Source organism: Hyla sarda, unplaced genomic scaffold, assembly GCF_029499605.1.
Source record: "Hyla sarda isolate aHylSar1 unplaced genomic scaffold, aHylSar1.hap1 scaffold_934, whole genome shotgun sequence".
Classification (NCBI taxonomy): domain Eukaryota; kingdom Metazoa; phylum Chordata; class Amphibia; order Anura; family Hylidae; genus Hyla; species Hyla sarda.
The window spans coordinates 132,469-142,265 of record NW_026610964.1 but is presented as its reverse complement, the minus strand read 5'-3'; the positions used below and the strand labels follow the sequence as shown (position 1 = coordinate 142,265).

Sequence of the window (9,797 nt, the reverse complement as noted above, 5' to 3'; positions counted from 1 at the left end):
TCCCGGATTTGCCAGGAACCCTTCTTACTCCTCCTACTTGCATGTGACACTGGGCTTAGGATCTGCATAGGAAACACACACACAAGCACACACCTACCTTTGTTGCCTGCAGATGCCTCCTTGGCTGTCCCCAAACGGTATCAAACCAACACCCACGGGAAGCTGTAAGCATAGAGGACATGCCTGCACCCCATTGGACTTACCTGTGTGGGTTAAATCCGGGTTATTTGACAACCTATGGCGGTGATGGTTCTGCTCAGGCAGAGCAGTGCTGATGCTCCTCATAAAGCTGTCGCTGCTGTGAAGGTTCTAGGTGACATCACAAATCCCTATGGTTACATACACAACAAAGCTGGGTTGTTGTTGTTTACACTCTGCAAGGCCTGTGGAAGTGAGTGACATCATAGCACTGTAGTTCTGAGGGTTGTAGATGGATGCAACAATCTCCTGTTGCTTCTATGAAGGCCGTAATAGACGACATCACCAAACAGCTCCATAGTCACATACACAGCAAAGGAGAGATGTTGTTTACACCTAGTGATGTCAGTGGTATTGAGTGACATCATAGCACAGTGCTAAGGCTCCTGGGCCTGGACACAGCAGCGGCTGCAATATCTCAACGGAGAATACGTTTATATATATGTGTGTGTGTGCGCGTATATATATATAATATATATATATATATATATATATATATTTCTCCGCCGAAATCACTTTTAAACCCATTTCCACCTTTTTTTCCCTTCTCTTCCTCTTACTTTTTTTTCACGTTTTTTTACGTTTTTCTCCTTTTCGCCTCTTTTCTGGGCGTATTATTCTTCTTTTTCTTCTTTTTTTTCGTCTAATGCATACCCCATCAGTGCAGCAATGCTTATTCAATACCGCCAGCAGATGGAGACACTGGGGGATAATTTTCTAAGGATTTATACTGATTTTTCCTGTCTGAATTTGTCGCACAGAAAGTTGCAGGCCAAATATGTGCGACATTTCTGCGACTTTAGCTTCTAGAGCATTTTTACAACATTATACATAGGTGCTGAATACATAAAAAGCGACTGTTCAGCGACAGACAAGTCGCATCGGCTGAAAGTAGGCCAGAATGTCAGTCCATGTTGGAGCAGGTTTAGATACAGTCTAAAGCATAGATCTCAAAGTCTGTGCACAGAATTTAGCAAGGGCCTCGCACCTTCTGATGCATCAGGTAGGTGCACAATAGCATAGCCTAACCCTCTGTACTTTGGTCTATATTGATGGGGGACATAGACAGCCAGCTGATGACCAATCCATTAGTGCAATGGATGGCTGGAAGCATTTGTCTTTGCCTTTGCAATACCACAGAAGCAATGCATGGTCAATGTACAGCAATGACACACCTGTGTGAACAGCCAGGAGACCCCCCCCCCCCCCCCCCCATGTTATGTTACATAGTTACATAGTTAGTACGGTCGAAAAAAGACATATGTCCATCAAGTTCAACCAGGGAATTAAGGGGTAGGGGTGTGGCGCGATATTGGGGAAGGGATGAGATTTTATATTTCTTCATAAGCATTAATCTTATTTTGTCAATTAGGAACATTCAGCACCCACCCGCTATCAAGGCAGCTGCCTATCATGTCATGCCCTACCTGCACAGGTGTGCTGGCTACTCAAATGATCCATAAGGAGGCCATTTAGTCAGCAGCAGCAGAAGTCCTGTGCCTGGATGCTCCAACAGCGGCCAGACACAAGCAGAAGCAGAAGCAGCAGAAGCAGCAGCAGCACCACCTTTTGCTTTTTGGCTGCAGAAGCAGCAGCAGCAAGGCCCACAGGGCTGGCTAGCTGGCTAGCCAGCAAGCAAGCAGGTAGCAATGAAAGTAGGAATCTTTCTTTTTAACCCTGTAAGGGGGTGGTGCACTGTACCCGAAGATACTGCCATATCGGGTCAATGCATAGGGCGACGGAAGCAAGCTTCGAAATCAGCCCCCGTTCTCAAAAATCCATTTAATATATGGTCCCCAGATAGGGGACGTATCAGATATTAAACTGATAAGAACAGATACTACACTTGATCTTAGCCAAAAGGCCGAGAAGCGATAACCGTGAAAGGGGCGGGCCCAACAAGGTCCCCTTCATGGGCACTATCACTGCTTGCTGTCAGGGAGGCTGCCAGACAATTTTCCATGCACACTCTGGGCTGGGGGGCAGTCAACCACCAGTACACACAGCAGAACCTAAACCCATACCATTATTGCTAAGCAGCAAGACAGGGGCCCATTGCACTCCCACGGGGCCTTTTTAAATGCAATCCATAACCCGGATTTGCCAGGAACCCTTCTTACTCCTCCTACTTGCATGTGACACTGGGCTTAGGATCTGCATAGGAAACACACACACAAGCACACACCTACCTTTGTTGCCTGCAGATGCCTCCTTGGCTGTCCCCAAACGGTATCAAACCAACACCCACGGGAAGCTGTAAGCATAGAGGACATGCCTGCACCCCATTGGACTTACCTGTGTGGGTTAAATCCGGGTTATTTGACAACCTATGGCGGTGATGGTTCTGCTCAGGCAGAGCAGTGCTGATGCTCCTCATAAAGCTGTCGCTGCTGTGAAGGTTCTAGGTGACATCACAAATCCCTATGGTTACATACACAACAAAGCTGGGTTGTTGTTGTTTACACTCTGCAAGGCCTGTGGAAGTGAGTGACATCATAGCACTGTAGTTCTGAGGGTTGTAGATGGATGCAACAATCTCCTGTTGCTTCTATGAAGGCCGTAATAGACGACATCACCAAACAGCTCCATAGTCACATACACAGCAAAGGAGAGATGTTGTTTACACCTAGTGATGTCAGTGGTATTGAGTGACATCATAGCACAGTGCTAAGGCTCCTGGGCCTGGACACAGCAGCGGCTGCAATATCTCAACGGAGAATACGTTTTATATATATGTGTGTGTGTGCGCGTATATATATATATATATATATATATATATATATATATATATATATATATTTCTCCGCCGAAATCACTTTTAAACCCATTTCCACCTTTTTTTCCCTTCTCTTCCTCTTACTTTTTTTTCACGTTTTTTTTACGTTTTTCTCCTTTTCGCCTCTTTTCTGGGCGTATTATTCTTCTTTTTCTTCTTTTTTTTCGTCTAATGCATACCCCATCAGTGCAGCAATGCTTATTCAATACCGCCAGCAGATGGAGACACTGGGGGATAATTTTCTAAGGATTTATACTGATTTTTCCTGTCTGAATTTGTCGCACAGAAAGTTGCAGGCCAAATATGTGCGACATTTCTGCGACTTTAGCTTCTAGAGCATTTTTTACAACATTATACATAGGTGCTGAATACATAAAAAGCGACTGTTCAGCGACAGACAAGTCGCATCGGCTGAAAGTAGGCCAGAATGTCAGTCCATGTTGGAGCAGGTTTAGATACAGTCTAAAGCATAGATCTCAAAGTCTGTGCACAGAATTTAGCAAGGGCCTCGCACCTTCTGATGCATCAGGTAGGTGCACAATAGCATAGCCTAACCCTCTGTACTTTGGTCTATATTGATGCGGGACATAGACAGCCAGCTGATGACCAATCCATTAGTGCAATGGATGGCTGGAAGCATTTGTCTTTGCCTTTGCAATACCACAGAAGCAATGCATGGTCAATGTACAGCAATGACACACCTGTGTGAACAGCCAGGAGACCCCCCCCCCCCATGTTATGTTACATAGTTACATAGTTAGTACGGTCGAAAAAAGACATATGTCCATCAAGTTCAACCAGGGAATTAAGGGGTAGGGGTGTGGCGCGATATTGGGGAAGGGATGAGATTTTATATTTCTTCATAAGCATTAATCTTATTTTGTCAATTAGGAACATTCAGCACCCACCCGCTATCAAGGCAGCTGCCTATCATGTCATGCCCTACCTGCACAGGTGTGCTGGCTACTCAAATGATCCAATTAAGGAGGCCATTTAGTCAGCAGCAGCAGAAGTCCTGTGCCTGGACGCTCCAACAGCGGCCAGAGACAAGCAGAAGCAGAAGCAGCAGAAGCAGCAGCAGCACCACCTTTTGCTTTTTGGCTGCAGAAGCAGCAGCAGCAAGGCCCACAGGGCTGGCTAGCTGGCTAGCCAGCAAGCAAGCAGGTAGCAATGAAAGTAGGAATCTTTCTTTTTAACCCTGTAAGGGGGTGGTGCACTGTACCCGAAGATACTGCCATATCGGGTCAATGCATAGGGCGACGGAAGCAGCTTCGAAATCAGCCCCCGTTCTCAAAAATCCATTTAATATATGGTCCCCAGATAGGGGACGTATCAGATATTAAACTGATAAGAACAGATACTACACTTGATCTTAGCCAAAAGGCCGAGAAGCGATAACCGTGAAAGGGGCGGGCCCAACAAGGTCCCCTTCATGGGCACTATCACTGCTTGCTGTCAGGGAGGCTGCCAGACAATTTTCCATGCACACTCTGGGCTGGGGGGCAGTCAACCACCAGTACACACAGCAGAACCTAAACCCATACCATTATTGCTAAGCAGCAAGACAGGGGCCCATTGCACTCCCACGGGGCCTTTTTAAATGCAATCCATAACCCGGATTTGCCAGGAACCCTTCTTACTCCTCCTACTTGCATGTGACACTGGGCTTAGGATCTGCATAGGAAACACACACACAAGCACACACCTACCTTTGTTGCCTGCAGATGCCTCCTTGGCTGTCCCCAAACGGTATCAAACCAACACCCACGGGAAGCTGTAAGCATAGAGGACATGCCTGCACCCCATTGGACTTACCTGTGTGGGTTAAATCCGGGTTATTTGACAACCTATGGCGGTGATGGTTCTGCTCAGGCAGAGCAGTGCTGATGCTCCTCATAAAGCTGTCGCTGCTGTGAAGGTTCTAGGTGACATCACAAATCCCTATGGTTACATACACAACAAAGCTGGGTTGTTGTTGTTTACACTCTGCAAGGCCTGTGGAAGTGAGTGACATCATAGCACTGTAGTTCTGAGGGTTGTAGATGGATGCAACAATCTCCTGTTGCTTCTATGAAGGCCGTAATAGACGACATCACCAAACAGCTCCATAGTCACATACACAGCAAAGGAGAGATGTTGTTTACACCTAGTGATGTCAGTGGTATTGAGTGACATCATAGCACAGTGCTAAGGCTCCTGGGCCTGGGACACAGCAGCGGCTGCAATATCTCAACGGAGAATACGTTTATATATATGTGTGTGTGTGCGCGTATATATATATATATATATATATATATATATATATATATATATATATTTCTCCGCCGAAATCACTTTTAAACCCATTTCCACCTTTTTTTCCCTTCTCTTCCTCTTACTTTTTTTTCACGTTTTTTTACGTTTTTCTCCTTTTCGCCTCTTTTCTGGGCGTATTATTCTTCTTTTTCTTCTTTTTTTTCGTCTAATGCATACCCCATCAGTGCAGCAATGCTTATTCAATACCGCCAGCAGATGGAGACACTGGGGGATAATTTTCTAAGGATTTATACTGATTTTTCCTGTCTGAATTTGTCGCACAGAAAGTTGCAGGCCAAATATGTGCGACATTTCTGCGACTTTAGCTTCTAGAGCATTTTTACAACATTATACATAGGTGCTGAATACATAAAAAGCGACTGTTCAGCGACAGACAAGTCGCATCGGCTGAAAGTAGGCCAGAATGTCAGTCCATGTTGGAGCAGGTTTAGATACAGTCTAAAGCATAGATCTCAAAGTCTGTGCACAGAATTTAGCAAGGGCCTCGCACCTTCTGATGCATCAGGTAGGTGCACAATAGCATAGCCTAACCCTCTGTACTTTGGTCTATATTGATGCGGGACATAGACAGCCAGCTGATGACCAATCCATTAGTGCAATGGATGGCTGGAAGCATTTGTCTTTGCCTTTGCAATACCACAGAAGCAATGCATGGTCAATGTACAGCAATGACACACCTGTGTGAACAGCCAGGAGACCCCCCCCCCCCCCCCCCCATGTTATGTTACATAGTTACATAGTTAGTACGGTCGAAAAAAGACATATGTCCATCAAGTTCAACCAGGGAATTAAGGGGTAGGGGTGTGGCGCGATATTGGGGAAGGGATGAGATTTTATATTTCTTCATAAGCATTAATCTTATTTTGTCAATTAGGAACATTCAGCACCCACCCGCTATCAAGGCAGCTGCCTATCATGTCATGCCCTACCTGCACAGGTGTGCTGGCTACTCAAATGATCCAATTAAGGAGGCCATTTAGTCAGCAGCAGCAGAAGTCCTGTGCCTGGACGCTCCAACAGCGGCCAGACACAAGCAGAAGCAGAAGCAGCAGAAGCAGCAGCAGCACCACCTTTTGCTTTTTGGCTGCAGAAGCAGCAGCAGCAAGGCCCACAGGGCTGGCTAGCTGGCTAGCCAGCAAGCAAGCAGGTAGCAATGAAAGTAGGAATCTTTCTTTTTAACCCTGTAAGGGGGTGGTGCACTGTACCCGAAGATACTGCCATATCGGGTCAATGCATAGGGCGACGGAAGCAAGCTTCGAAATCAGCCCCCGTTCTCAAAAATCCATTTAATATATGGTCCCCAGATAGGGGACGTATCAGATATTAAACTGATAAGAACAGATACTACACTTGATCTTAGCCAAAAGGCCGAGAAGCGATAACCGTGAAAGGGGCGGGCCCAACAAGGTCCCCTTCATGGGCACTATCACTGCTTGCTGTCAGGGAGGCTGCCAGACAATTTTCCATGCACACTCTGGGCTGGGGGGCAGTCAACCACCAGTACACACAGCAGAACCTAAACCCATACCATTATTGCTAAGCAGCAAGACAGGGGCCCATTGCACTCCCACGGGGCCTTTTTAAATGCAATCCATAACCCGGATTTGCCAGGAACCCTTCTTACTCCTCCTACTTGCATGTGACACTGGGCTTAGGATCTGCATAGGAAACACACACACACAAGCACACACCTACCTTTGTTGCCTGCAGATGCCTCCTTGGCTGTCCCCAAACGGTATCAAACCAACACCCACGGGAAGCTGTAAGCATAGAGGACATGCCTGCACCCCATTGGACTTACCTGTGTGGGTTAAATCCGGGTTATTTGACAACCTATGGCGGTGATGGTTCTGCTCAGGCAGAGCAGTGCTGATGCTCCTCATAAAGCTGTCGCTGCTGTGAAGGTTCTAGGTGACATCACAAATCCCTATGGTTACATACACAACAAAGCTGGGTTGTTGTTGTTTACACTCTGCAAGGCCTGTGGAAGTGAGTGACATCATAGCACTGTAGTTCTGAGGGTTGTAGATGGATGCAACAATCTCCTGTTGCTTCTATGAAGGCCGTAATAGACGACATCACCAAACAGCTCCATAGTCACATACACAGCAAAGGAGAGATGTTGTTTACACCTAGTGATGTCAGTGGTATTGAGTGACATCATAGCACAGTGCTAAGGCTCCTGGGCCTGGACACAGCAGCGGCTGCAATATCTCAACGGAGAATACGTTTATATATATGTGTGTGTGTGCGCGTATATATATATATATATATATATATATATATATATATATATATATATATATATTTCTCCGCCGAAATCACTTTTAAACCCATTTCCACCTTTTTTTCCCTTCTCTTCCTCTTACTTTTTTTTCACGTTTTTTTACGTTTTTCTCCTTTTCGCCTCTTTTCTGGGCGTATTATTCTTCTTTTTCTTCTTTTTTTTCGTCTAATGCATACCCCATCAGTGCAGCAATGCTTATTCAATACCGCCAGCAGATGGAGACACTGGGGGATAATTTTCTAAGGATTTATACTGATTTTTCCTGTCTGAATTTGTCGCACAGAAAGTTGCAGGCCAAATATGTGCGACATTTCTGCGACTTTAGCTTCTAGAGCATTTTTACAACATTATACATAGGTGCTGAATACATAAAAAGCGACTGTTCAGCGACAGACAAGTCGCATCGGCTGAAAGTAGGCCAGAATGTCAGTCCATGTTGGAGCAGGTTTAGATACAGTCTAAAGCATAGATCTCAAAGTCTGTGCACAGAATTTAGCAAGGGCCTCGCACCTTCTGATGCATCAGGTAGGTGCACAATAGCATAGCCTAACCCTCTGTACTTTGGTCTATATTGATGCGGGACATAGACAGCCAGCTGATGACCAATCCATTAGTGCAATGGATGGCTGGAAGCATTTGTCTTTGCCTTTGCAATACCACAGAAGCAATGCATGGTCAATGTACAGCAATGACACACCTGTGTGAACAGCCAGGAGACCCCCCCCCCCCCCCCCCCATGTTATGTTACATAGTTACATAGTTAGTACGGTCGAAAAAAGACATATGTCCATCAAGTTCAACCAGGGAATTAAGGGGTAGGGGTGTGGCGCGATATTGGGGAAGGGATGAGATTTTATATTTCTTCATAAGCATTAATCTTATTTTGTCAATTAGGAACATTCAGCACCCACCCGCTATCAAGGCAGCTGCCTATCATGTCATGCCCTACCTGCACAGGTGTGCTGGCTACTCAAATGATCCAATTAAGGAGGCCATTTAGTCAGCAGCAGCAGAAGTCCTGTGCCTGGACGCTCCAACAGCGGCCAGACACAAGCAGAAGCAGAAGCAGCAGAAGCAGCAGCAGCACCACCTTTTGCTTTTTGGCTGCAGAAGCAGCAGCAGCAAGGCCCACAGGGCTGGCTAGCTGGCTAGCCAGCAAGCAAGCAGGTAGCAATGAAAGTAGGAATCTTTCTTTTTAACCCTGTAAGGGGGTGGTGCACTGTACCCGAAGATACTGCCATATCGGGTCAATGCATAGGGCGACGGAAGCAAGCTTCGAAATCAGCCCCCGTTCTCAAAAATCCATTTAATATATGGTCCCCAGATAGGGGACGTATCAGATATTAAACTGATAAGAACAGATACTACACTTGATCTTAGCCAAAAGGCCGAGAAGCGATAACCGTGAAAGGGGCGGGCCCAACAAGGTCCCCTTCATGGGCACTATCACTGCTTGCTGTCAGGGAGGCTGCCAGACAATTTTCCATGCACACTCTGGGCTGGGGGGCAGTCAACCACCAGTACACACAGCAGAACCTAAACCCATACCATTATTGCTAAGCAGCAAGACAGGGGCCCATTGCACTCCCACGGGGCCTTTTTAAATGCAATCCATAACCCGGATTTGCCAGGAACCCTTCTTACTCCTCCTACTTGCATGTGACACTGGGCTTAGGATCTGCATAGGAAACACACACACAAGCACACACCTACCTTTGTTGCCTGCAGATGCCTCCTTGGCTGTCCCCAAACGGTATCAAACCAACACCCACGGGAAGCTGTAAGCATAGAGGACATGCCTGCACCCCATTGGACTTACCTGTGTGGGTTAAATCCGGGTTATTTGACAACCTATGGCGGTGATGGTTCTGCTCAGGCAGAGCAGTGCTGATGCTCCTCATAAAGCTGTCGCTGCTGTGAAGGTTCTAGGTGACATCACAAATCCCTATGGTTACATACACAACAAAGCTGGGTTGTTGTTGTTTACACTCTGCAAGGCCTGTGGAAGTGAGTGACATCATAGCACTGTAGTTCTGAGGGTTGTAGATGGATGCAACAATCTCCTGTTGCTTCTATGAAGGCCGTAATAGACGACATCACCAAACAGCTCCATAGTCACATACACAGCAAAGGAGAGATGTTGTTTACACCTAGTGATGTCAGTGGTATTGAGTGACATCATAGCACAGTGCTAAGGCTCCTGGGCCTGGACACAGCAGC

General features: G+C 46.3%; 4 non-coding genes across 4 annotated transcripts; all 4 read right to left on the bottom strand.

The window, feature by feature from the left end:
* Positions 1–1,883: 1,883 nt before the first annotated feature.
* LOC130350156 (U2 spliceosomal RNA) lies at positions 1,884–2,074 on the bottom strand. Its single transcript, XR_008887336.1, has one exon. It is a non-coding gene; the product is annotated as a U2 spliceosomal RNA (small nuclear RNA).
* A 2,106-nt stretch (positions 2,075–4,180) lies between these two features.
* LOC130350161 (U2 spliceosomal RNA) lies at positions 4,181–4,370 on the bottom strand. Its single transcript, XR_008887340.1, has one exon. It is a non-coding gene; the product is annotated as a U2 spliceosomal RNA (small nuclear RNA).
* A 2,109-nt stretch (positions 4,371–6,479) lies between these two features.
* LOC130350155 (U2 spliceosomal RNA) lies at positions 6,480–6,670 on the bottom strand. The gene has a single exon (XR_008887335.1). It is a non-coding gene; the product is annotated as a U2 spliceosomal RNA (small nuclear RNA).
* A 2,116-nt stretch (positions 6,671–8,786) lies between these two features.
* On the bottom strand, positions 8,787–8,977 carry LOC130350154 (U2 spliceosomal RNA). The gene has a single exon (XR_008887334.1). It is a non-coding gene; the product is annotated as a U2 spliceosomal RNA (small nuclear RNA).
* Between the last annotated feature and the right edge of the window lie 820 nt (positions 8,978–9,797).